Source organism: Hibiscus syriacus, unplaced genomic scaffold (genome assembly GCF_006381635.1).
Source record: "Hibiscus syriacus cultivar Baekdansim isolate YM2019G1 unplaced genomic scaffold, ASM638163v2 tig00110201_pilon, whole genome shotgun sequence".
Classification (NCBI taxonomy): Eukaryota; Viridiplantae; Streptophyta; class Magnoliopsida; order Malvales; family Malvaceae; genus Hibiscus; species Hibiscus syriacus.
The window spans coordinates 627815-651544 of record NW_024062624.1 but is presented as its reverse complement, the minus strand read 5'-3'; the positions used below and the strand labels follow the sequence as shown (position 1 = coordinate 651544).

Sequence of the window (23730 nt, the reverse complement as noted above, 5' to 3'; positions counted from 1 at the left end):
ATTATAAAAACATGTTAATAATTAATGAAAGGTTTTGTAACAGTAAAACCAAGGTCATTCATTCATTTTACTTTACCATCATCATTGAAAACAATGGAGCAATCTTATGAGGGACTACAAGACCAGTGGCCAAAACAATTGACAGGGTTACCTCGGGATACAAGGAAAGAAGCATCAGATTTAGTACCAGATGGATCAGATCAAATTATTCAGGGAATGGAATCTAATAAAGAAGAGATAACTGATAAAGAGAAATTGTGCTATCAGATTGAAGAGCCGAGAAAGAAAACATACCCTGGGGCATCCCACTCAAACCCAAAGAATAGCCTCATTAATTATTCACAATATGAGGAGAAAGTCAAAAGGATAGAGAAAGCAATCAGAAACATGAAAGATGTTAGTGCCTACCACAAAGAATTAGAAGCAAGAGAGCTTAGCTTGGTTCCAGATTTGATTATTCCCCATGAATTCAAAATGCCTGATTTTGAGAAATATAATGGCACAAGTTGTCCCCTAATCCACCTAAGAATGTTTTGCAGAAAAATGGGAGGATATTTAAATTCTGATGACCTGTTAATTTACTCTTTCCATGATAGCCTTGTTAACCCAGCAGTAGTCTGGTACAATCAGTTGACTCAAGAACAGATCAAGAAATGGGTAGATTTAGCTGATGCATTTTTAGGACAATATCGGTATGTTAAAGGCTTAGCTCCAACACGTATGGATCTTCGAAGAGTAAAAAGGAAAACCAATGAAAGATTTCAAGAATATGCCTTAAGATGGAGAAAAGTGGTAGCACAAGTTCAACCTCCCATGTTAGAAGAAGAGATATCACGTATGTTTCGTGATTCCCTTCCAGCACCTTTCTTCGAGTTAATGCAGGCAAATCCGACAACTGAATTCGAGAATCTTGTGACAAGTGGAGATTTAATTGAGAATGTAATCAATGAAGAAAACTCAAAAGTCACATCCAGGAGCCCGACGGATCAAAAAGCAAAAGCCGATCATGTGAATGAATGTTGCATCCAGAGTCCTCACAATTGTAAAAGAAAAAGAGCAAATAACTGTTCGGATCGACCAAAGAAAGTCATGCGATCAAGAAAAACTTTGGAAGTATTCCAAACGTCCATTTCAGACTTGTATCCTCATTTAGTTAAAGGTCAGTATATTACACCAAGACCAACTAAAGTGACATCAAACCCTTCTGCTCATAGCTATGATCAAGATAGTGTTTGTAATTTCCACTTGGGGGTAAAGGGACATTCTACAGGCGATTGTAGGCCATTGTTAAAAGAAATTGAGATGCTTGTTGACAAAAGGGTTTTGACACAAGAAATGATCAAGAAATGGGGGGCAAATAGAGAAAAGAACCCTGATCCTATTACATGCCCAACATTATAGGAATAATGAAGCATGATAAATAAATAAGTGGAAGTGTTATCTACCACTGTAGTACTTTCTAATTTTAGCATCTTGTTTGAACTTGTTTTTTGTTTCTTTTCTCCGCCTTTGTAATAAATAAATATGTGTTGCTTTTATGGTTATGAGCAAGGAATCAAGTTTTAATCTTGAGATTATTGAGTATCAAGTAGATTAAATATTCTTTTAATTTTTCAATAATTATATATCTTTGGCAAGTGATAAAATTATACCTTCCATCCAATGCCAATTACTTGATCCTTACTAAAACAAAATTTTGACCGTACATTTATCTGAGATTTTGAAGAAATGTCTCTACCTGTTTTTGAGACACCAACTCTAGATGTTTACCTTCTCGGATAGAGTTGGTTGGTTTATGATATTACCCCTTCCACCATATTCATGACTTTAAAAGTCACACATTTGTCCTTCCAAACACAAAACCATCATAAACCAAAAGACCTCAAAAGAACCAAACTTTCAGCTATTCGTGAATTTTACTGCAAGAAGAGACGAGATGAGGCATCAGGTACCAACTCATTGATGATAATTTCGAGTGATTAGGGCATATTCAAAGAAGAAGGGGAAAGTGATTGATTGAAATAAATATATCATGCATTAATTACATTTTTCATGTAAATAAAGTTAATCTTGAATATTCATCCCCCTGTGGATACCTCTTTTTACAAAGGTTTCTGTGTATGAGATGATGAACGGCATTGTTTCATTTATCCTTATATATATATAAATATATCATTTGTTGTCCCCACTTGAGCCTGAATAATTTTTCTTCTGATTCAACCCTAATCAAGGATCACCCTCCACATTAGGGGGCAAGGTGAAGGATATTTGCTCACAAGAATGAAGATTGTCAATACAGTTTTATTACAAAGACAAGTTTCCATGAAGTCATGAAAGTTTTTAACTATAAAGTATGTCAAATACAGAGTGCTTGAAGATCAATCCAATCAAGAATAATGAAAAATCTCCAAAATGCAAAAGGAAAAGGAGGTGCTCAAAGCAGTTGAAGTATTATACTCATCTAACAAAGAAAGAAAAAAAAATAAGAGAAAAAGAAAAAGGAAAATTGAATCAAGATGGGTGACTTATTGAGCCTCAAGTTACAAGGTTGATCAAGTACGAACAAGAAGAGCAAGAAATGCTGGAGATATGAGAAAATGGAAATGAATCCAAAAATTTGGCAGTCTAAAGGGATCCAGATGATGGAAAAATCCTCAACAAAGCAGATCCAAGTTAAGCAAGGCAAGGTGATGGCATCAGAATGAATGGATCCTTGGTTTGATTACCCTTAAACACTTATTTGGGCCTTTTTATCCCTTTCTTTCGTAACCATAAGCCATGGCCTACGTTACGTACCTGAAAAGTCCATTCTAATCATACATGGATTTCTAAGTAAAAGATGATATCTTTAGAATTCATTCCGCCTTCCAAGATTGGTTTTTATTTACAAAAATTGTTTTTTTTTTAAAAAAAATCTTTAATGCATGATATGAAAAATGATAAAGGGGGGTTCAAGATGTAAATTTTTAAATAACATCTTGAAACCAAAGGATGATTCGAGTTGAAAACCTGAAAAGGCGGCTCGAATATTGAATGGTGCAACAAACGACATAAGAGATGATCTTAAGCTCTTAAATGAAGCACCACACATCTCAAAAACGTTCCTGAGATTCTGGAAACGAGAAGCATCTCTACAAGATGAGCATAACAACCATTTCTTCAAGTTAGTGGAAGCCCGAAGCAAGATACTGGACCAACTGGAAAGAACCTACTTTACCAAAATCAACCTACACCTCAAATCAGTCAATAATTTTGACACTTGCCATACGACTATGATTTTTGAATGATTTAAAAGTGTAGTTGATTTATTTGATATTCATTAAACTCATTGTTTATGATTCGATTATATTGTGAACCTAAAAGGGGTAATACTTTGTAAAAGTCTTTCATTCTTCAATAAACAAAGGAGGAAAAAATATTTTCAAACAGGACAGTCTCAAATGAGGAAGGTCCTTGAAGCAATTGTTGCTTATTCTACCTCTGTAGTAGAAAAAAGAATGAACGAGGCCAGAGGAATGAAGTACTTCACATTTTTTGAAGGCAAGTGGTCCAAGAAGCCAGAAAGTCTGGAGAATTGAACTTGTGACACTCTCCTATGACATTAGCAATTCATCAAGAAAGATTATCGTTTATCTCATGCTGAGGGCGATAAGCATCACCAGACAAATTATTTTCCCCAACCATCAATTTATGTTCTCTAGAAGATCACATTATAGAACCATGAACAAGTCACTACCTGCACTCTGGTTATACCGTGATGCTGGCTCAAGTCTTGATACATCATTGATACTTTTTCTATTCCGATCATTTTCTTTGTCAAGATGATACCCATTATGTCCTTCAGAAGATTGCTGAATTTGAATTTGAGGACTTATGGCACAAAATAAGACATTGGAACAAATTCTACATTTGTATGCCGTACAGGATTCCAAAAGTTGAGATAACCAGTTTTACCATCAACTAAACCTTTCCCTGGTTAAGGAAGAGTGGGATATGACAATGTGTATTTTGGAGCAGCAGAAGAGACAGTCACTGTGGCAGTCATTGCAAGAAAATGCACCAGCAAAAATCTTCTATTTCATCCTGATGATGTTTATTTCTTCCAGTAAGGTTGTTACACTGGATGTAACCGACAACAAGGTCAAATTCGATAAATCTACTCATCAATTGCTCCAACCGATCATCATTCAGTTCTTGCACATCTGTTTTCAAAAATATGCTAAGACAGTAGAAGACAGCCTCTGCATTATTGATCCCAGAAGGAAAAAAGAGACAGGACATTGATATCACCAGAGAACATGTCTCTAGCAGCTCCTTATGTATGGTTTTTAGGGAAACCTAGAAGCATTTCTACCTCATCAGGTTCAAGTGGAACAACTTTATTCCTTCCAACCCATACTAGATTCCATTTTCAGCACTCATCAAGAACATACTTCTGGACACTCGAAGATGGCTCATTGTCATAATCTTCAAGAGCCTTACAGATCCTTTCTGTCAATTTGGCACTTCCTGTACATGTTTATAAACATTTCAACTTTGTTCTTGGATCCCATGAAAGCCATCATTTCTTTGTCAAAGGAAAAGCATCAGCACATGGAGGAAGCAGAATAAGAGAAAATCTGTTCTTAATTGGCAGAATTATGAATATAGCCCTTTTCAGTGTAGTAGCATGGAAATGCTTCGAATCTACAAATTCTGGCTCTACATTAAATAAGCATTGTGATATCCTAGTCCAAACATTAACTGGAAGATGAATTTGCTCATAGCATCTTCTGGAAGTGTTCTTTGAGTTATCTGATCTGGTTGGACAGAACCAATCATTGAATTTAGAAGATGAATTTGCCAATAGCATCTTCTGGAAGTGTTCTTTGAGTTATCTGATCTGATTTGGTATGAACTCCAAAATCAATCATTGGATTTGAAAGATGAATTTTGCTCATAGTAGAAATAAGGAGACCCAATAGCATCTTCTGGAAGTGTTCTTTGAGTTATCTGATCTGATTCGGTAGGAACCCCAGAACAGATCATTGGAATTGAAAGATAAACTGCATGATCATCTTCATTAAGAAGCTTCTTTTCAAGCTTCCTCTGATTCTTTCTTTTCCACAAATCATAGCCCAAGTTTCACCTTTGCTTGTAATTGGGATCATTGCATAATGGCTTTCTATCTTCTACCATAAGAAGTGCATCAGTAACCTTAGCCATTTGATCAGCACATATAAAATCTGTCAATTCTGCAATTGATGAATCCATACCATATTTCTCCATGGTTATTTAAGCCTCAATTTCTGAGAATCCCATTTTTGTCAAGTATAACAGTTACTCTCCTCATCAGAATCAGAATTTATGATTTCCTCGATATCAGAAGAACTATCAATACCTGTGAAATCATCCTGAAAGATCGCTTCATAATCAGATGAGTTGTTATCAGAATCAACATGTTGCATGGGTGTGGATTTTTGATAAGCCTGTACCACTGTATATGTAGTCTTGTTATTGCATCAGATTACTGTTTGCATAAATTGGTTGCTCTCCCACATAAAAGTATATTTCAGAGATGGCCTTCACTGAAAGATGATAAGCCACTGTGTCAGCCTGGAACGGATTACCAAGCTATTTTTACTTCATTGTCTGACTAAATCCCTCCAGATATGGAAAATGGTCACCTCATTCAGAAGACACATATCTCAGACGTTTCTGTTAGAATGATTGAATACTTCTTAAGTTTGTGATAGCATGAAGAAAATTTCAGTTACTTGATAACACTACTGTTTAGTGACACCAGAATGAGAGTATTCAAGATAAATAGATTTGGGGCACGAATAAAGCTACAAATAACTACAACAATTCATTGTCAAAATTGGACCTCGTGGGGATCATGACATTCCAGTCAAACAGAGATTGAGAGTGAATCAGATAAATCTAGAAGGACATCTTGAGGGCCCATTTCAACCATAAATAGAATATTGGGGCATTTTGAAAGCTCACAGCAATATGAATATTTGGGCATTCTTGGAGGCTCATCTCAACAAGAAATAATGTTGAGCACATTTTTAACATCTGTATCAGCAAATATTGGGACATTTTAAAGCTCACTTCAGACAGATCCATGTGGGGTATTTTGAAGACTCAGATTAACAAGAAGCAAATATTGGGGCATGCTGAAGACCTTTTTCAAACAGAATCAGAAATGTTGAAATATTCTGAATATTTATCAGCAAAATGTTGGGGCATGCTGAAAACCCATTTCAGCCAGAATCAGAACTGTTGATGCATTTTAAACACTTGTATTAGCCAATGGCGGGGCGTGCTGAAGGCCCACAATATCCTGTGTAAAGATCATTGACTTAAACAAATATTTCCAATGAGATAGAAAGATATGAAGAATGAAAATGGTGAAACAGTGACAGTCGAACTGACTATACATAATTGCTTCGTTCATCAGGCAGTTACATTATGATCATGTTGTTGAACAAATGTTTACTCAGAAAATATGTTTTCAAATACCTAATCTTCTTAACCGTATGTCACATGACAGTGTGTTCTTTGATAAACTACATTACGGTTGCATGAATAAAGATGATCCCCATGCAGACTACTTGATCCAGAGTTCAGTTCCTTAAGATCTCAGCATTGAATTTGGCCTTCTGTGTGTCGGTGATAATTGAAAATATTTCTTTGAGATTCCTAGCAAATAGTTTCAACCATACTATTGAGGTTATGAAGCTGTTTTTCACATCAGTTTTTGCTTCCTTGATGACATTGAAAAGGGAAACTCGACTCTCACTTATATTACTGATATTCCTGTTGTTATTTGGGATCATCATTGCTAGCCAAGATGAACTGAGTTTTCATCTATTTTGGTTTTATCATTTGTATTTCATCATCAGCTGCGAAAATTCCACGGATATCTTTCTGTACATTGATCCTACAGTTGATGTGTTTCTACTCCCTACAAAGATCATTATAGAAGAAAATGTGATCAGTATCACATTTGTCTTTACCCGAGATGATATCAAGATCAGTTAGTGTCTCCTATTCAATTAGACACCAGCATATCTTGTGAATTTGACCAACTTTTTGGTCGTACCAACATTACACTTGAATCCCCACTGAGTTTTGTTCTCAAATGGTCTTGTGACGTTATTCAAAAGCTTTGAACATTAGGCAAAGAGCTTACATGATTGAGAAATCTTGGCAGAAGCCACAGTAAAGGATGAATGTGTTGTCAAATGTTTTACGAACATCTGAGCAGAAGCCACAGGAAAGAATGAATGCACTGTCAAATGTTTTACGAACCTGCTATTCTTATGCTGAACCAATGTTACGATCATATGGTTTTTATTTATTGATCTAAGATGAAGTTTGTCTTTTTCAACCCCAAGATTAGAAGTTGTTGTTAAGTATCTCGACATGATATTAGTCCAAGTTGCCTTGTTCGAGATCCAATTAGATGTGGAGACATGAAAGGAATTGGAATAAATCCTCCTTGTGATATGTTTCAAGAGTCAAATCAGATCAGACTCTACTCTCCTAATTAATCCCTGCTGAGTCAGGCATATCTACATCTACACTCTTCAAAGATGATGGATTCTCTTTTTAAAGATGACAGATTCTCTTTCCAAAGATGAAAATTTTATGGGATTTCTACACAAGTTCAAACAAAGAAAGTTGGTTTTATCCAAGACAAGATGGGGCATCAAAGTCATAGCTCTGACTACAGCAAGAGTTCCACAAATGAAACATTTCTTCTGAGACTTTCATGAAGCAAAGAAGACAACAAAGATATAAGTTGATCAGATGATTCTGCATGAATGCAAGCTTGATAGCATAAGTTTCTACACTGATATCTAGAGGTAATCCTGGCAATAAATGATGAATTGAAGGAAGACCAAGTTCACCATTTTGAAGTCAAATGAAGATTGCATCAACATTCATGCATTCATAAGGATATAATCTACACAATAGACAATGCATTACATTGATACATCTGAGTGCATTCAAACATGAAGTTTTACATATCTTCGGAAGAACAAGAAGATTCATGGTAAGAAATACCTTACAAGAAGAAGGTATTCAAAACCTCAAATACAGGAATCATGCAAACATCTGAAGAAATGATGAATACAATCCACAAGAATGAAAATTATCTTGAAATTGGGGCATGTTACCCAATCAACATGTTATTTTGAAAAATAATGAGAAAACGATTTCCATAGTTTCTCATTCAATCTTTTCTATCAATAAAATTGTTGAAAAGAAAGAAAACGATTTTATTAGTAAACTATTTCCCACATCTGTAAGTCCTTCAGTGCATGATGTTTCCAAAAAGCCTTCGGGAGCTTTTTGATGTTTTCAAAGCCTTCGGGTCATCTGTAAGCCCTTCAGTGCATGATGTTTCCAAAAAGCCTTCGGGATCTTTTTGATGTTTTCAAATCCTTCGGGTCATCTGTAAGCCCTTCAGTGCATGATGTTTCCAAAAAGCCTTCGGGAGCTTTTTGATGTTTTCAAAGCCTTAGGGTCATCTGTAAGTCCTTCAGTGCATGATGTTTTCAAAAAGCCTTCGGGAGCTTTTTGATGTTTTCAAAGCCTTCGGGTCATCTGTAAGTCCTTCAGTGCATGATGTTTTCAAAAAGCCTTCGGGAGCTTTTTGATGTTTTCAAAGCCTCAGGGTCATCTGTAAGTCCTTCAGTGCATGATGTTTCCAAAAAGCCTTCGGGATCTTTTTGATGTTTTCAAATCCTTCGGGTCATCTGTAAGCCCTTCAGTGCATGATGTTTCCAAAAAGCCTTCGGGAGCTTTTTGATGTTTTCAAAGCCTTAGGGTCATCTGTAAGTCCTTCAGTGCATGATGTTTTCAAAAAGCCTTCGGGATCTTTTTGATGTTTTCAAATCCTTCGGGTCATCTGTAAGCCCTTCAGTGCATGATGTTTCCAAAAAGCCTTCGGGAGCTTTTGATGTTTTCAAAGCCTTAGGGTCATCTGTAAGTCCTTCAGTGCATGATGTTTTCAAAAAGCCTTCGGGATCTTTTTGATGTTTTCAAATCCTTCGGGTCATCTGTAAGCCCTTCAGTGCATGATGTTTCCAAAAAGCCTTCGGGAGCTTTTTGATGTTTTCAAAGCCTTAGGGTCATCTGTAAGTCCTTCAGTGCATGATGTTTCCAAAAAGCCTTCGGGATCTTTTTGATGTTTTCAAATCCTTCGGGTCATCTGTAAGCCCTTCAGTGCATGATGTTTCCAAAAAGCCTTCGGGAGCTTTTTGATGTTTTCAAAGCCTCAGGGTCATCTGTAAGTCCTTCAGTGCATGATGTTTCCAAAAAGCCTTCGGGATCTTTTTGATGTTTTCAAATCCTTCGGGTCATCTGTAAGCCCTTCAGTGCATGATGTTTCCAAAAAGCCTTCGGGAGCTTTTTGATGTTTTCAAAGCCTTAGGGTCATCTGTAAGTCCTTCAGTGCATGATGTTTTCAAAAAGCCTTCGGGAGCTTTTTGATGTTTTCAAATCCTTCGGGTCATCTGTAAGCCCTTCAGTGCATGATGTTTCCAAAAAGCCTTCGGGAGCTTTTTGATGTTTTCAAAGCCTTAGGGTCATCTGTAAGTCCTTCAGTGCATGATGTTTTCAAAAAGCCTTCGGGAGCTTTTTGATGTTTTCAAAACCTCAGGGTCATCTGTAAGTCCTTCAGTGCATGATGTTTCCAAAAAGCCTTCGGGAGCTTTTTGATGTTTTCAAAGCCTTCGGGTCATCTGTAAGTCCTTCAGTGCATGATGTTTTCAAAAAGCCTTCGGGAGCTTTTTGATGTTTTCAAAGCCTCAGGGTCATCTGTAAGTCCTTCAGTGCATGATGTTTTCAAACATTTCCATCCTACTCAAAAGAAGCCAAATGAAAAAATTATTGTCTTTTTCGTCTTTGCTCTATTCTTGTTAACACAAGGATGAGCAAAGAGGGGCAGCTGTAGACATCAATTTTTTTCATTTAAATTTATTATTATTATTAAAATTATTATTATTAGTATTATTATTATAATTATTATATATTATTTATTAAATATTACAAAGCCCAATTACAATAACTCAGGCCCAGATACAGAAGCCCAACATAAACCCTAAAACCCAACTAGGGTTTCTCATCTCATGCCCAGCCGCCAATGATCTCCACCGTTGGATCTGGCAAGATCCAACGGTCCAAAACTATCCAGCTTGAAACCCTAGGGTATCATAACCCTAGGGACCACACGGCCGCCGTCGTTGCTTCCAGACGTTCCAGCTGCCGATGCCCTCGCCAGAAGCCTCCAGAAGCTTTGCTGCCATGATAACAGCCGCACACGTCGCCTCTATGGTGAGTCACCAGCATAGCTTTGGTGACTCACCGAGCCTTACACCCTTGTAACCGGTCCGACGAGAACCTCATCGAGGCTATAAAGCCATCACCTGCAAGAAGAAAAAAGAAAAAAGGCAAAGAACGGAGACAACAACCAACAAACCAGAAAGAGCCACAAAGAGATACCGAACAGAAAAAAAAAATATATAATAACAACCCTCAGCAGCAAACAAAAAGAAAAGAAAGAAAGTAAAGCTTACCAAGGAAGCCACCGGTGATCGAAGACGCTACAGGCCGACCAAACTATTTGAAATACCCGAAGGTATTTCTTCAGATCTACTCCGATCGGGAGTTTTTTAGGGGAAACTAACGCCGGATTCGGCCTAATAGGGTTTAGGAGGTTATTTGGGGTATTTAGGAAAAATCCCGGCCACCACGTGTGGTGGCCGGCGGTGGAGACTGACACCGGAGTACGGTGTCCGGCGACTGCCGGAAACTCTCTCGGTTAGAGAGAGGCGAGAGAGTTTTATAAACTCTCTCGGTTAGAGAGAGACGAAGCAGAGAGGAAATGAGGGATGCTGGCCCTACGGGCCAGCCATTTGGTCTTATATACCCCTCCCAAACGACGCCGTTTTGGGCAGGGGTATATCTGTAATTTCGTGCACGGGTCAAACCTCTCGCGTAGTCATCCTAGATTTGTAAATTTCTATTTTTGTCACTAAAATCAATTCTTATACGTTTTAATTTCGTCTCGTAATTTTATTTTATTTCATTTTAGTCCTAGCCTGTATGTTTAAATATTTAGGATAAATAATATATTTAGTCCCTTAACTCTAATAAATAATATTTTAATCCCTAGTTTATATTTTTAATTTATTTTAATCTTATATTCGAATTTTAGATAAGTTTATTTTAGTCACTAAATTATTAAATAAGAAAATAGCATGTTTAATCCCTGTAATTTTGAGTAATTATGAATTAGGTTTTTAATTTTAATTTTACTATAATTTAGTCATTTATTTTAAATATTTTCATTTTATTGCTTTTAAATATATAGCTCCAATTGTATTTTTATTGTATTTTTATTTGTTTATATATTTTTATTATATAGTCATAAATATATATATAATAAATAAATATTTATTTCAAATAAATTATTTTAATATTTATTTTTCAATATCGAAGAAAAGGACAGTCTTAATACAACTGGATGTCCTATTCTGGTATTTTAAAATTTAATAATTAATTTTTTAAAATATTATTTAATTTAAATTAACATTTATCAATATCAAAGAAAAGAGCTGTCTTAAGGCACCTAGAAGTTCTTTTCTGATATTTTTAAATAAATAAATATTTTTTTATATAATTTTGAAATAATAGAATTATAAATTAAATATATTTTTGAATTTTTAAAAATTTTAATAATAGAGACAATTTATAATTAAAAAGTACCAATTTTGGGCGTTGTAGGGGTGCTAATCCTTCCCTAAACGTAACCGACCACGAATCCCTTTTTATTATTAAAAAGAACGAATTTTTGGTTATACAACGCAGATCAGTTCATATTTTTTTAATTGATGTTTTCTTAAAACTCTTTTAAAAAAAATATAATTTTTAGGTATTCGACCTACCTGATCCAAAAGGCCGATGGCGACTCCCAAATTATTTTCAAAATTATTTATTCATATCAATTTCCCCGCCAATTATAATATTTCGTGCCCGGACGAAAACCGGTTACGACAACCACCAAGTTCCTTTCATGAAAGAATATAGAAGAAGATCCATGGTTCAAAATAATGATCAACCCTTTATCTCACAAGGAAAAAACTGTATCATCTCTCACAAGAATCACTTTTTGAGATTTTGAAGGCATACGGTATATTGAATCATCTTCTCCAATTTTATTTCAAAAGGAACAATTGAAAGTTGCAATTAATGATGATCGCCCGTCGAAAAAATTCTCCAGTTAGCCTTACAATACTTGGCTCCTCCTCAACACAACCGGCCTAGTATGAGGAAGTGTGGGGAGATTCTATGGAGCATCCGAAAGGATTATAGAGAACTATTGACCATGGGCCTTCGTTCTTATTCTTCTAATTCCCCATGAACTGGTTCAATTAAAGGAATGTAAACAAAAGGCTCAACTCACTAAGTTACGAATAACAAAGTGTTGTTAAATTTAAAACAGCATACAAATGTACAGAGAAATCAATACAGTGGCTTGCCTTGAGGATCAAATTAGGATCCGTCATTAATGAAGGCAAGATTATGCACGAAATGTGCTTGTCTGGTTTGGATTATGTATATTAGAAATTTATTTTGTTGATTAATTAAAAGTTATTTTATCTCTGTTCTGAGGGTTTTTTAGCCAAAATAATTCATTCGGGATCAAAAAATTGTATTGCTAAAGTTGAAGTCAAACTCTATATTCCAACAATATAATTTCTAATCTTTCAACATTTCATGGCTGTAATGGCTGTCGTGACTGAAGAAGAAGGAGAAGGTGGTGAAGGGGTTTTAGTTTAGAGAGTAGTAGAAGAAGAAGGGTTAACGGAGTTAATGTGCCACGTCAGCCCTAACTAACGAAAGGTAACGACAGGGATTTCATTGAAAACGAACTAAAAGTTTGATGATTGTATTTTAAGTTTTAAAAGTTGGATGATCAAAATGCAAGTGCACTAAAAGTTCAGAGACTATTTTATACTTTACCCTAATTTATATTGTAAAACCATTTTGGTAATTTATTTAATACTAATATTTAGTATTATATCACACACTTTGTATTGAATTTTTATAACAAAAAATAATGTACATCAAAAATTAAATATTGAATTGAATAAAAAAAGTATATACTAAAATAATAATAAAATATATTTTTAAATGTTTTATTTTGTAAATATTTAAAATAAATAAAATAATTATTTTCTCCTTATAACAGGTAAAAGTGGAAAGGTATGAAAGTGGTTGTGAGAGTTGGGGCCCACAAATCGATGGGTTGAGTCATGGCATTGGCAATGATAGATATCATCTTCATTATTTAAATCTAAGCAAATAAAATATGGCATCGGCGAAGATCAATTGAATTAGTTAAGAAATGAAATAAAATAAAACAGCCAGAATCCAAATCAAGTGTAAATGGGGATTCTAAAAATAACAAAGGTTAGTGTAGCATATGGGAGCTTAATTGCTTGGTTACTGCTGTGCTGAATGTTACCTTACCTCATTTAGTCAACAGAGCTGAAGCGCTGCCTGCTTTAATTCTCTTGGACCAATTCCCAAAATCAAATCATCCAAGGCACTTAGGCAACAGTGGATTGCAGCATCCTTGTTTCTTCCCAAAGCTATTACAAATCTTTTGCAGTTGGATGGTCCATCAAACTTTAGTATGTCAAAATGGTTGAATTTTCCAAATCTTTGTGGCTTTGGCAAAATTCCAAAACCCATTCAATTATTCATGCAATCCACCCATTCACATCATGATCATTTCCCGGCATGAATATCTGCTTTTTAAATTTTCACAGTTAGGATAAACTATGTATTTGACTACCAAACTATTATCAATCTCTTATTCTGGTCACCTAACTATATTTTCTTCTACAATTTTGATCATTGGCTGTTAAGTTTTTTCTTCTACAATTTCCTTGATTAACTTCATGTGTTGTTCATACAATATCCTAAGTTATAAGCTTTAAAATAAACAAAATTAGCATTTACGAAATGATTTGCAAATTCTACTTAGAACATGCAAGTGTGGCATCCGCAAGGGGATTTTTTTTAGTTACTTTAAACATCTGATGAACTGATCCAACCAGATGAGATTGAAATATCATGAATCTTGATTTGATGGAGTGATGGGCGAATGCTCTAATTATAGTAAAATAAACAATAAAAACTACTGATAAACTCAAGAGCCAGCTTTTATTATTATTATTATTTTCACTTTGCATCTTTTGGTTTTACAATACAGTTTTTGAAGGGACGGGCCAGGTTTAATGGCCTAAAACAAGGCAATGGCGGAAATAGATTCTTAAAACTTCATTACACGACCGAATATTTCATTGCACCCTAAACACCAGGAGTGAACAAGGCTTCTTCTTCCTTGCACATTCCTATTTTCTTTTGTTTTTTTTAAAAGGTAAATAGCAGGAGGTGGAGGACTCGCGTTGGTCTGGTGGTTGCGACGGCGGTAACTTAATCTGTCGGAACACAGAGTTTAAGAACATTGTCGAGAGACACGAAGACGAAAGTTATTGATTTGTTTCCCTGAGATGGCTCTTCATTTCTCATCTGATGAAAGCGTACCGGGCCACAACACGGCGGTGGCCATCGACAAAGATAAAAACAGTCCACATGCTGTACGTTGGGCAGTCGAGCATCTTGTCGTCTCCAATCCATTCGTCATCTTGATCCATGTTAAGCATAAAAACCGTCGGTATCCTTTCTCTTATATTATATAATATCCTTAATAAATATCTATAAAAGACATTTGTTGCGCGAACGCTAGTGATTTTATTGGTAAAAAAATTGTTATTATTTTTTGAGATTCTTGATATGAGTTATTAATATCAAATGGTTGAAAGTTATTTTTAAACATATTTATTACTTCCTACCCTAGATTAATATAAAAAATAAAATACATTCGCTTTTTTTCTTTCTGATTCATTTTGTTCTTAAACCAACATGCAGAGGGTGATAACGATTCTGATTATGACGTAAACCAGCTGTTCATTCCTTTTCGCGGCTACTGTGCACGCAAAGGGGTAAGCAGTTATCTTAGAGAACATATCAATGATTTAAATAGCGGTCGCGTTTTCGGTCGAGTCGTATTTATCGTGATTGCGGGCATAACAAGTATTATTACATTGCGGATGTCGATTATATAATAACGGTCACGAAGAGCACCACAACTACTATATCGCGGGCGCTATCTCAGTCACGGACTGCTATTTAAATCCCTGCATATGATCATAGTAGAAAATTTCAAAAAAGAATTAAAACCTGATCAAATAAATTTCAAATTCAGATTCAATTGAAGGAGGTTATCCTGGAAGATGCAGATGTCTGCAAAGCACTTCTGGACTACGTGAGCAAAAACTTGATTAACAACCTAGTTATCGGTGCAGCAACAAGGAATAGTTTATCAAGGTTAAGTAGCATAATCTTCCTTTTTTATTCAAATAAATTGAGAAAATTGATATAACTTTTTAACAATCAAAGTTTTTAGTTATTTAAATTATAGGAAATCCAAGAATGACATTCCTGCAATCTTGATAAGAAGTGCACCGGAGTTTTGTTCTGTGTATGTGATTTCCAAAGGTAAGATATTGACTATGCGAACCGCACAGCGGCCTGTTTCAAACACTGCTGCCCCGCCAAAGACCCCTTACGAAATGCCATCGCATATTCCATCGGATCAACTCGAAGAAGATCGAACTAGGTGCGGTGGGAAAATCGGTTTACATTCTTACTATTGGTTGAATTGGTGGTTTGTGTTTGGTGTTGACATTGTATCTTTTAAGCAGACGACAACAAGTAGTTAGAGGAGAGTCAAGAAATGGAGCAGATAGACAATCAGTTGATAATCCCCCGAAGTTACCTATGCGTGACCGTGACAGACAAAAAAGCTCGCCGGCAAATATGTCAACTGACATGGATGCAGCTATGCGAGCGGCTGCGGCACAACCTTCATCTAGCCAAGATACTTTATCTATCGATACGGATTTTTCAAATAAAATTCCCCATGGATCTATAGATCTTAATGACCAAATTTTAGATTTTTCTATGGTTTCGGGTACCCCTACTGGTCAACTTCCTCAGAACACAGTAAGAAGAATTCAGAGATATTGGATTTTTTAAAACAGTAAAGCATTGCCTGTTTAAGGGCAGAATTGCTAACATTCATGGCCGGTGAAATGCAGCGAGACATCGAAGCGGAAATGAGAAGGTTAAAGCTTGAACTTAAGCAAACCATGGATTTGTACAGCACAGCTTGCAAAGAAGCTCTTACAGCCAAAAGAAAGGTAATCTTATACCAATATAATCAATATATTTCAAGAACATCAATTTGAGAGCATAGTTAATTTTTTAGAGTCTAGGCTGAAGAGCTTCATCAGTGGAAGATGGAGGAGGCTCGCAAGTTCGAGGAAGCTAAGCAAGCTGGAGAGGCAGCTCTTGCCATGGTAGAGAAGGAGAAGGCTAAATGCAAAGCTGCCATGGAAGCAGCCGAGGCAGCGCGAAAACTTGCAGAGATGGAAGCACATAGAAGAAGACAAGCAGAGCTTAAAGCCAAGAAGGAGGCTGACGAGAAGACTCGGGCTTTGAATGTTTTGGCCAAGAATGATGTCCGATACCGAAAATATACCATCGAAGAAATCGAAGAAGCAACTGAAAACTTTGTAGCAACTAATAAGATTGGAGAAGGAGGTTATGGGCCTGTTTTTAAAGGCAAACTCGATCACACTCCAGTTGCCATAAAAGTTTTAAGACCTGATGCTGCTCAAGGAAAGAAACAGTTCCAGCAAGAGGTAAGTTGTCATGTCAGAATTTTTATTTGGAAGAAATCAAATATGTTTGTTGGTATGGTTGTCTTAAGCTATTGCATAACTACAAACCTAACACAGGTTGAGGTTCTTTGCTGCATGAGACATCCAAACATGGTACTTCTCCTTGGTGCCTGTCCCGAATATGGATGCTTGGTATAAGAATATATGTTTAATGGCAGCTTAGAGGACAGACTATTTCGAAAGGGCAATACTCCTCCACTTTCATGGAGAAAACGATTTAATATAGCTGCTGAAATCGCGACTTCCCTTCTATTCCTTCACCAAGCGAAGCCAGAACCTCTTGTGCATCGGGATCTCAAGCCGGCTAACATTCTATTAGACCGCAATTACGTGAGCAAAATTAGCGACGTCGGCCTAGCACGTCTAGTACCACCTTCTGTAGCTGACAGTGTGACCCAATATTACATGACTTCAGCTGCAGGGACATTCTGTTACATAGATCCTGAATATCAACAAACAGGGATGCTGAAAACTAAATCAGACATATATTCCCTCGGAATAATGCTGCTCCAGATTATTACAGCCAAGCCTCCGATGGGTATTGCTCATCATGTTGGAAAGGCCATTGAAAAAGGAACTTTAATCGATGTACTTGACCCAGCTGTGCCAAATTGGCCACTTGAAGAGGCTTTAGCATTTGCTCGATTAGCCCTCAAGTGTGTAGAGCTGAGGAAGAAAGACAGACCTGATCTTGGAAGTGTTATAGTGCCAGAACTTAACCGATTAAGATATTTCAGAACGAGCTCCAACTCTCATGGTCGCAGTAATAATTGCAGGTCGAGGATGCCATCAGAAGATCAGGTAGATACGATTTCCTTGAAACCAGGTTTTCTTACATAGTTCGGTTGTTTATTGGCTAGGAATCATCGAGCATGATCGCAACTTCTGAATGAAATTCCAGACTAGATTGAAGGATTGATGGAAATAAGCCGCCTGCATCTAAAGAAAGAGAAAACACAAGACGAAGAGGGAAGGATTCTGGATTATACAATATAACATAGGAAATCTGTACATTTACGTTATCTCTTTTGTGCTTGCAAGAAGCTACTTCTGAAATACAAGCCTTATTCTTTTTTATCCAAAAAATAAAAAGAAGAAACAAGACTTACTAAAGTACTTCATATTTGTGACTGCAGAACAATTAGCAGTCCTTTTTCTTCTCTAATTATTTTTAAGAATTGGAAATTTACTTCCTGTATTATTCTTAGATGTATAATGTATTCTAAGTTTGATATATTAGCAATTCTATTCCTAGTAAATCTCACAAACTTTTATTTCTTACTTAAATATTCATATCGAACACACATATTCTATATACATTCAGATATATATAAGTGTATATGAAAAAAAATCAAAAAATTAAATTGAATAAAAAATGTCCCTTCAGGAAAGTTGTGACTTTACCAAATCAAACTTTGAACTCTTCAAAACGCTGCTACAAGCAAAGAATTCTCCAGAAACTTGCAATGGAAAAAAAGGGAGATTCAGGAGAGCCCTCCAATGAAAGAAAAGCATAGACAGTGAATAAAGTGTAAAGGGCGAGACTGATGCTCAGAAAAGCATAAGCAAGATTGGTAGTACCAAACAAGTATATTGATAGTCCATGCAGTCAAGGGTACGGCAATGCATTCGTAAACCAGACATTTTAGAAGAGCCATATACACGCATGATAAAGGTAAAGTGGAGTATCAAGGTGCTTAGTGTTCATTTGGCGTTGTCTTGATAAAAGCTAAAGAGCAGATAAGTATAACAGGTTTCTTTTGTTGGGAAATAAACCAAGTACAAATAATTTTCCTATAACCAGATTAGTGAGAATGCAAAATAAAAGCGAAAAGATAATACCCGAAATTGATAACGGAGTTCAGCCAATTGTGTTTACGTCTCCGGACTGCTGCAGATCTTTTACTAAGAGAGAAAATTTACAGGTGTTTACAAAACACTCACTACTCACAAGAAAACTCTCTAGTATTGGGAGAAAGAAATAATTTTTTTTGGGATGGTTTTGAAGCTAAATGAGCTAGGGTATTTATAGTTGAAACTTAAGGACTTAATCTTGTAAATACCCTAAAACCTAGGGATTAATTGTGATTATCACATTATCATTTTTCAACAAACATCTACCAAACTTTGAAAAACTATTTTTTAAAGAAACATTTACCAAACTTTGAAAACCATTTTTTCAAAGTTGGTTACCAAACTTGAAAACCATTTTAATACTTTCAACAATCTCCCACTTGAAGACTGATTTTAATCTGTCTTCAAACCTCGATCAATGCAACAGTTTTTCTAGTCTTGTTACTCTAGCATGCCAACTGAAGTTGAACACAACTTCAGTTTGTTTGTAGTCACCGTCTTTGTCAACATATCTGCCGGATTTTGAGTTCCACTGATCTTTTCAAGTTTCAAAATCTCATCTTCCTGAAGAGACCGGATAAAATGATATCGCAATTGTATGTGCTTTGTCCTAGAATGAAAAGACGAATTCTTTGCTAGATGTATAGCACTTTGACTGTCGCAATACAAGATATTGTTTTCTTGTTTCTTGCCTAACTCTTCCAAGAAACTTTGGAGCCAAACCATCTCCTTGCTAGCTTCCGTAACAACGACATATTCTGCTTCAGTTGTGGAGAGAGCAACTATCTTCTGTAGTTGAGAAACCCAACTCACTGCGGTTCCTCCTAGAGTATAGACATACCCTGTAGTGCTCCTTCTGATGTCAACATTTCCGGTTAAGTCAGCATCTACATAGCCTGTCAGTATCGTATCTCCACCTTTGAAACAAAGTGCTTTGTTTGTGGTACCCCGCAGATATCTGAGGATCCATTTGACTGCTTCCTAGTGTACCTTGCCCGGATTATTCATGTACCTGATAACAGCTCCCATTGTTTGAGCAATATCTGGTCTGGTACAAACCATGGCATACATCAGACTTCCAATCGCTGAGGCGTACGTCACCTTCACCATGTGTACATGTTCTTCCTCCGTCTTTGGTGACTGTTCTTTGGAGAGTCTGAAATGAACACCTAAAGGTGTACTTACTGGTTTAGCATCTTGCATGTTGAACCTGGAGAGTACTTTGTTGATGTACTCAGCCTGTGATAATATCAAAGTCCCTGACTTTGTGTCTCTCTTGATCCTCATCCCAAGAATCTGCTTTGCAGCGCCCAGATCCTTCATGGCAAATTGCTTTGACAATTTTTGCTTCAAGTTTATAATCTCTTGCATGTCTGAGCCTGCAACGAGCATGTCATCAACGTACAACAATAAAATAATGAAGCTATTGTCGAACCTCTTGATGTAGCAACAATGATCTGCTTGGCATCTGGTAAACCACTGCTACTCATGAAACTATCGAACTTCTTGTACCACTGTCTAGGAGCTTGTTTTAAACCATACAAGCTCTTCTTCAACCTGCATACCAGGTTTTTCTTGTCTGCCTCTATTAAGCCTTCTGGCTGCCTCATATAGATTTATTCCTCCAAATCACCATGAAGGAAAGTTGTCTTTACATCTAACTGCTCAAGATGTAAATTCTCTACAGCTACAATTTTCAACACCAGTCTGATTGTAGACAGTTTCACGACTGGAGAGAAAATTTCATTGTAGTCAATACCTTCTTTTTGCTGAAAACCTTTGACAACCAATCTTGCTTTATAGCGTTTTTTCCCATCGTGCTCTTCTTTGATCCTGTAAATCCACTTGTTGTGAAGCGCTTTCTTGCCTGGTGGTAATTCAGCTAATTCCCACGTCTGATTTGACAAAAGCGAGTCCATCTCATCTTTCATGGAAGACTCCCACTTGACTGAATCCTCCACTTGCATTGCTTCATCATAGCACTCTGGTTCACCATTGTCAGTCAGCAACAAGTAGTGCAAAGAAGGAGAATACCGTTGAGTTGGTTTAGGAATTCTAGAGGAGCGTCTCAGTTCTGGTGTGCCTGGTTCTTCCTCTTGAACTGCTTCAGGATTGATCTGAACATCATTTCCAGAAATCTCTCGAACTCAGCAAATTCCTTTGTTTCAGCTTCGGTATTACTTGATTCTGCGATTGACCTGTCTTTGTACATCATATTTTCATTGAAAATGACGTCTCTGCTTCTAATGATCTTCTAATTTTCGTAGTCCCAAAACCGGTAACCAAACTCATCACCACCGTAACCAACAAAGGCACATTTGTTGGACTTAGCATCAAGTTTACATCTTTCAGCAGAGTCTATGTGTACATAAGAAATACAACCAAACACTCTTAAGTGTGAAAGGTTTATTTCTTTCTTGCTCCAAACTTCCTCTGGTATTCTGCCATCCAAAGGAACTGAAGGCCCACGGTTGATCAGGTAAGCTGCAGTGTTGATAGCTTCAGCCCATAGAAATTTGGGCAATCCAGCATGTATCCTCATGCTTCTGGCACGTTCATTCAGAGTTTTGTTCATGCGCTCTGCTACGCCATTCTGCTGCGGTGTTATGGGAACTGTTGTCTCTATCTTGATCCCATTGTTTGCGCAGAAATCTCTGAATCTACTATCTCTGTACTCTCTTCCATTGTCAGACCTCAACCGCTTGACTTTTAAACCAATCTCATTTTCCACCATGGCCTTCCATTTTCTGAAGGTATCGAAGACTTCTGATTTCTTCTACAGAAAATAAACCCACACCTTCCTTGTTGAATCATCGATGAAGGTGACATAATATAGTGAGCCTGTAAGAGATGGAACTGGGGATGGTCCCCATACATCAATATGAACCAATTCTAACCTTTCTGCCTTGGGTGTCTTACCAATCTTTGTAAAACTGACTTTCTTTTGTTTGCCAAAGATGCAATCCTCGCATAGTCCGACATCTACATTCTTTAGATCCGGCAGCTTCCCTTTTGACAGAAGTATCTTCATTCCTTTCTCGCTCATATGGCAAAGTCTTTGGTGCCATAGGTTTGATTTTCCATCAACATCTGCTACTGTAATGATATTCTCTAAATTTGAGGTTACATAGAGAGTACCAGTCTTTTTACCACGAGCAATGACGAGTGCTCCTTTGGTAATCTTCTATTCACAACCTGAAAAAGTTATATTGTATCCTTCTCCATCAAGCTGTCCTACAGAAATAAAATTTTTTTGAGACCAGGAATATGTCTCACTCCTGTCAGCTTCCAGGTGGTCTGGTTTGGCAGCTTTAGTCGGATGTCTCCTTTTCCGACGATCTTCAAGGTTTCATCATCAGCAAGATGAACCTTCCCAAAATCACCACTGACATAGTTCTCCATGATTTCTTGGCATGGCGTGGAGTGGAAAGATGCCCCTGAATCCAAAATCCATGATTCAATCGGACTGTTTACGCTTAAAATCATGGCATCACCTGTCTCATCCGTCATGTTGGCAGATTCCTGTGAGCCGGTATTTTTCTTCGGTGCTCGGCAATCTCTTTTGAAGTGGCCCTTCTTGCCGCAATTATAACAGGTAAAATCTTTATTTCATGTTCTTGATTTTCCCCTTCTAGATTTCGATCTGCCACGATTTGAATTTCTTTCTGAAGTTCTCCCTCTGGACTCCGTGTGCAAGGCTGAGGAGGTTGATGCTTCACCCGATTCTCTCCGTCGAATTTCTTCGCTCAGTACCAGATCCCGAACATCGTCGAATTTTAATTTGCTGTTTCCCGACGAACTGCTGACTGCTGTAACAGTAGCATTCCAACTGTCTGGTAAAGATGATAAGAGAATTAAAGCTCGAACTTCATCATCAAATTCAATTTCCACTGAACTCAACTGGGTTGTGATTGTGTTGAGTTCATTTAGGTGTTGTGCCACCGATGCCCCTTCCGTCATCCGCAAATTGAATAATCGCCTCATCAAATGAACTTTGTTTGAGGCCGATGACTTCTCATACATACTGGAGAGAGCCGTCATAAGACCCGCCGTGGTCTTTTCCTTTGCTATGTTGAAAGCAACATTGTCGGATAACGTCAGTCGGATAACTCCGAGGGCTTGTCTGTCGAGAAAAGCCCAGTCTTCATTCTTCATGCCCTCTGGTTGTTTTCCTGAGAGGGGTTGATATAGATTTTTCTGGTATAGAAAATCTTCAATTTGCATCTTCCAAAATCCAAAGTCCGCACCATCGAACTTTTCAATTTTCACCTTCCATTCGTCTGCAGCCATCGCTCCCACTCGAATCTGGCTTCGTTTGGATCGTTTCTGACAATTTTTGCGAACCGCCGTGTATTAGAACACCTCCGTCGACAAACTCGTATCGTCGACCGAATTTCACTATTCACAAAATTCACTATTCACGTAAATAGTAACCCGAATAGTAACCTCGCAAAAAATTGACAAAATTCACAACCCAAAAGCTCTGATTACCAGTTGTTGGGAAATAAACCAAGTACAAGTAATTTCCCTATAACCAGATTAGTGAGAATGCAAAATAAAAACGGAAAAATAATATCCGAAATTGATAACGGAGTTCAGCCAATTGTGCTTACGTCTCTGGACTGCTGCAGATCTTTTACTAAGAGAGAAAATTTACAGGTGTTTACAAAACACTCACTACTCACAAGAAAACTCTCTAGTATTGAGAGAAATAAATGATTTTTTTTGGGATGGTTTTGAAGCTAAATGAGCTAGGGTATTTATAGTTGAAACTTAAGGACTTAATCTTGTAAATACCCTAAAACCTAGGGATTAATTGTGATTATCCCATTATCATTTTCAACAAACATCTACCAAACTTTGAAAAACTATTTTTCAAAGAAACATTTACCAAACTTTGAAAACTATTTTTTCAAAGTTGGTTACCAAACTTGAAAACCATTTTAATACTTTCAACATCTTTCAGCTTATGCCTCCCTCCTTCCCCAACGAAAAAAAT

At 36.9% G+C, this 23730-nt stretch overlaps 1 pseudogene; it reads left to right on the top strand.

The window, feature by feature from the left end:
- Positions 1–14301: 14301 nt before the first annotated feature.
- LOC120218898 lies at positions 14302–17717 on the top strand (annotated as a pseudogene).
- Positions 17718–23730: the final 6013 nt, after the last annotated feature.